Source organism: Gossypium hirsutum, chromosome D08, assembly GCF_007990345.1.
Source record: "Gossypium hirsutum isolate 1008001.06 chromosome D08, Gossypium_hirsutum_v2.1, whole genome shotgun sequence".
NCBI lineage: Eukaryota > Viridiplantae > Streptophyta > Magnoliopsida > Malvales > Malvaceae > Gossypium > Gossypium hirsutum.
In genome coordinates this window covers 44571221-44576682 of record NC_053444.1, presented here as the reverse complement: position 1 = coordinate 44576682, position 5462 = coordinate 44571221, and the positions used below count along the sequence as shown (strand labels likewise).

The following is a 5462-nucleotide window of genomic DNA, read 5'->3' as shown; positions in this document are numbered from 1 at the left end:
CTATTGATAAGCTGAAAAAACCGCTAGAAGTTGAACATCAGTCTTCTCCACCACCCCTACCACCAAAGAAAGATCCTCAAGACCAATAAAAATGGTTAGTCAAGCCTTTAAAGCAGCCATGTTATAAAGGGATCAATAAATGGGTTCAAAAACAAAATCAGATTCAATCTTGTTCCCAACAAGCCCAGACTTCAACTCCATCTCAGACAAGTTAAGAAGTATGCATGCATTAGCCAGCATCTTCTTATGATCAAGATTTTCCTCCTATTGAAGAATTTTCTAACAAAGAGTATATTCATGCTCCAAAAATTCCTTCAAAGTTACAAGCAGATCCAGAAGGAAAACCAACCAAGATAGCGGCAACAGAAGCTACTTTCAATTGGCAGACAGAAAATGCTTTGGTTCAAAATTCTATTTTGAGAAAAATAGACTCGAAAGTCAATCAAATTGATTCAAAAGTCTCCAAAATTGAAAACAGAGTTGATGAAAATTTAAAGATGATTAAAGATCTTATTCAGCTTTTTCAAAAAAGGCTAAAAGAAGTTGCCAGAGAACCTGCAGCGTCAGGCCAAGATTTTTTCTCTCACCTTGCACAAAGAGAAAAGGAAATGAAAAATCTCAAAGAACAGATCTGGATATTGAAGGAAACAGGGAAAATATCATGTTTCACTTTACATTAACATATGTTAACTTTGATCCAACAAAAGACTGGCGAATGTGGTCCCCGAATATGGAAAGAAAGAAAAAACACAATTTGCAAGGCTAAAAATAAAGAGTGTACCAAAATTTGTAGATTTGCTAAAATTTTTAATTTATACCGATTCTAATTGCTCAACACATTGCATTTCCGCATTTTTATTGAAAATTAAGTGAATTAATTTTTATACTTTTGAAACGTATAAATTAATATTTTAATTAAATTTTATCTATTATGATCATGTTGAAAATATTTTTTATAGATAAATTATAAAAATAATTATTTAATTATGTCTTTCATTTTTTTGGATTATTAATTTTTATTTAATCACAAAAATTTTTAAAATTAAATATTTTAATTAAAATGTTTATTGGGTTTTTTTATTGGTTTAGTAACAAAAGTAGTCCTTTAATGTTTACATATTTTATCAATTTGATAATAAATATAAAAAAGTCAACAAATTTATCCCTTAGTGTTTACAAAATTTGTCATTTTAATTTTAATTCTAAAAAATAATAAAGTTGACCCTCAACATTTACAAAATTCATCAATCTAGTCCTAATTTTAAAATTTAAAAATATATTTAAGAAAAAGTTAATTTTTAACCATTTATTTTCTTTTGGATCTTAAATAATTTTTGCGTTTTATCCAATTTTTTTAAAATCTTTTACAAATGAGTTGAAAAGGATTTTTTTTATTTTAATATTTTAGATGAGTTAACCAATGAATTAGCCGCTTACTGTGTTTTGAGGATCACATTCTATCACACTTATTTTAGGGTCTGTTTGATAGGGGGAAAATATTTTTCGGAATTGGTTTTCCACATTTTACGGTGTTTGATTGTTGGAAAATGAATTGCTAAGGAAATCATTTTCCAAAACACGGGTAAAATCAACGCATATTTCCGAAAAATGTCTTACCCCTTAGAAATCGGTAAGACATTTTCCACAGCTCATCTATTCACCCTTGAAACCATTTCCACAGCTCCTTATCATCTCTGCCTCATCTTTTCTGCTAGTTTTGCTAATTTTAAGTTTTAAGTTTTGTTTTACTGCCGACAGTCTTCCCTAACCCTATCTCCCCTCCTCCCTTTTTTTTCCCAAATCTAAAATCAAGGCATCAAGTTACCTCCGTCCTCCACCGATCCACCTCCACCGGTCCACCTCCGGTCTACCTCCGGCCCTCCACCCAGTTCCAGAATCAAGCATTTAAGGGTTTGTTTAGTCCCGAATCGCCAACAAATTCGTATTTAAGGTAAATTGTTTGTTTACTCATTGATGTTCATAATTTTTTTGCGTTGTATTTTGATTTTTTGGGTAATAATGTTGCTAATTTTAACTTTTGCTTTACTGCCCGACAATTTTCCAAATCTCTAACCCTATTGTGCCCTCCTCCCTTTTTTTCCCAATTCCAAAATCAAGGCATCAAGCTACCTCCACCGAGCACCGATCCACCTCCACTGATCCACCTCCACCGGTCCACCTCCAGTCCTGCACCCAGTTCTAGAATCGGGCATTTAAGGGTAAAAAGACTTTTTATGTTAATTATTTTCCTTGTGGGTAATAATTTTGATTTTTTTGTGGAAAGTAGTAGATATATTGATTATTGAATAATGATTTTTTTCTTTTTTCTTTTATAATCTGAATGATGGATTTCTACGATTCTAATTTCTATGCACTAAGAATGGTTTTTCGTTGTATTTTGCTTAATTTTTGCGTTGTATTTTGCATAAGGTAATGTCTGTGGAAAGAAGTAGAGATATTGAGCATGTTTTGGGATGACTCGGTATTTTGAGTTTAGGTGATATGAGCATGTTTTGGGATGACTCAGTATTTTGAGTTTAGGTGATTTGAGCATTTTTTGAAAGCCTACATCTTAGTCAATAGCAAATCTCGAGCTGCTGATGTTATACTTTTATGAATTTCTTATGTTCTGTTCTAGAGGATTTGATGGTTATTTGTTGGTTACTAAAATAATGCTCATATTTACTATACTAAAAGAATTTAAAAGACAATTATACATTAATAGTATTTGTTATTGATGTATGTGGAAAATATAATTAGTCAACTATTATGGAAACATGTATTATTTAGACTGATTTTATGTATCAGTTACAGTGATTTTAGAATCTTAATTTTAGGAATCATTTTACCTTGATCTTAGAACTGATTTAGAGGATTTCACTTCAAACTTTAAACCAACAGCCCCACTGGATGTGGGAATACTTAAAAAGTATCTATATTGCATTTAGAATAAACTCAACTTTAGTACACAAGTGGCCAGCAAAGAAAAGGAAATACAAAACCTTAGATGCTGCATGAATGATGCATTTGGTGTATTGCAGGGGCCTGGATAGGATAACTCTTATTTCTTTTCTTCTTTTTTTTTTTCTGAATGTCAGATATGATAACTTTTATCCAAGAACACATATGATGCTCCTTTAAAAGGAGGATACGAGTACCAATTTGGTTTCTCATACAATGTGGCCTAGGAGAAGCTATCCTCTTTATTCCTTCAAATCTGATCATCTTCATAATCCACTTCAATAAATGCACCACAAATGGTGGGTGAAAAGGAATGTTGAATGATAAGATAGCAACATATGCATATGACTTGGAAGAAAAGGAGAGGAAATACTTGAAGTACATAAGATATATGGTTTAGAATTACTAATCATGTAGGTCATATATTTGGATCCATATTTATTGATTAAGTTTTTAGTATATAAGTGCCAACAGCTCCGTAAACTATCAGCGATTCAGAGTTCATTTTGCTAAGCAAACCATTTTCTTATAAAGGGTTTTGCTAACAAGCATGTTTATGCCACTCTTTAAAGTTAGTAAATGTATTATTTATAATAACATTGTATCATGTGCAATAGTTGACAAGTTTATTCATCATTTCTAATGCTTAGAAGATATTACTATATATTAGCAAAATCCTATTACAAAATGTAATTTGTAGACACAAAGCATTTGTTATTTAAAATATTCCCGATTGCCTAAAATATACCACTATTCACTTTATGTAAGAATATATTATTTAAAATATTCAAAGTTGTTTTATTTGGCCTACAAATAGGCAACAATTCGCAAAGCTGTTTGAAGTTTTTAAGAAATCATTAACAATTCGCAAAGCTGGTCATAATTAATTAAATAGTTAGTGAATTCTAATCTAATGGAAAAAATAAGTAATCTTATTTTATTTTTTTGTTCATTATTTGCTTATCAAATATATTGAAGTATTGTATTAACCAGATCATTTATTGAAGTATTGTATTAATTATGGCAATTAGCTTGATATGTATGTATGCATAGTCATGGTAACCAAATCATTTATTGAAGTATTGTATTAATCATAGTAATTAGCTTAATATATATTAATATATGTAAAAACAACTTTTCCGGAAAATATTTTCAGGAAATCTGTCAAACAGCAGAAAACATTTTACACAGATTCAATCAAACACCAGCAAATATTTTCCAGTAAATCATTTTACAGAAAAGTAAAACATTTTCCAGAAATCATTTTTCAAAAAATATTTTACTGCCAATCAAACAGAACCCTACATAATCTATTATGATATTTCGTTTTTCTATATGGTAGGAATTTTTATTAGTTAATTAGTTATCTTCGAATTTTATTGTTTATCAAGTTCTCCTTTCTGAAGCATGCTACTGTTACGTGTATAAGAAGCATATATTTTTATTAATTAAGTTCAAATGCTGGAGAATAGCTAGGCTTGTCGGTTCAAAGAAAATTACCCTTTACCGAGAATTGAGATCCAATTGTTGGAAAAAGAAAAAAAAAGAAATAAATTCTTACAAATTTTCATTTCTTTCTGTCATTCAGAGCATTTAAATGCTAAATGCCTTGAATCAATTTCAATGAATGGTTTTTTTTATTGTTGGTAATATAAAGTACCATATTCGCTGAGGAAAAATTTCTAACAGGGTTTAAATATAACCTTGTTTTTTAAGGGTTAAAGGCCTAATACATGCATATTATCGGGCATTTAATCAAAAAAAGCTTTTTTTTTTAAATTATCGAAATGGGCCTATTATTTAATTATTTATCGGAATGGTCTATTTTCCGGAAAATCGCATCCACGTCAGCGTGATGTCAGGGGACGCGTCAGGAAATCGTGGTCACGTTAGCAAATCGCGCTGACATGGCCGCAATTTGCCCCGCGCGTGAATAGTGCTCCAACGGTCAAAAATTTGACCGTTGCCCCCTCCAACGGTAAAAAAAACTATAAATACCCCCACCCTTTTTTTTTCCAAACTAATCCTCTCTCAAATTTCCTCTCAATTTCCTCTCAATTTCCTTCAAAAATTCTCTTAAATCCATATTTAATTTCAATTTTCTCTCAAGTTCCTCTTAAGTTTCTCTTAACTCCCTTTTTTTAAATAATTTTAAAAATATTTTTTAAAATTTTTTTAAACCGTAAAAATTTGTACGATTTCAGCAATGGCCGGAGAATTGACTCGTCTTGATAAGCATCACATATCGGTGGAACAAATGAAAATGGTAAGTATTAAATTTAATTTTTAAATATTATTTAAGAATTTTTTATTTATGCATTTTTAAATAATTATTAATTTTTTATTTGTTATAAAAGTTTGTAGATCGGGTATTGGAATGCAATATCCGGAATATGCATGCTCCTCCATCACCGTTGGTAGAGAACTACCTGCGGGAAGCGGGTTTTTGGCACGTGGCGAAGGTAGGCCGGGGATGCAAGGTGGACCCGAAACTAACCAGT

The 5462-nt window shown here is 30.8% G+C and overlaps 1 long non-coding RNA gene across 1 annotated transcript; it reads left to right on the top strand.

Moving 5' to 3' along the window:
* The first annotated feature begins 1744 nt into the window (after positions 1–1744).
* Positions 1745–3680, top strand: LOC121220089 (uncharacterized). The gene is made up of 3 exons (XR_005917266.1): positions 1745–1951; positions 2119–2219; positions 3099–3680. It is a non-coding gene; the product is annotated as an uncharacterized lncRNA (long non-coding RNA).
* The last annotated feature ends 1782 nt before the right edge of the window (positions 3681–5462 follow it).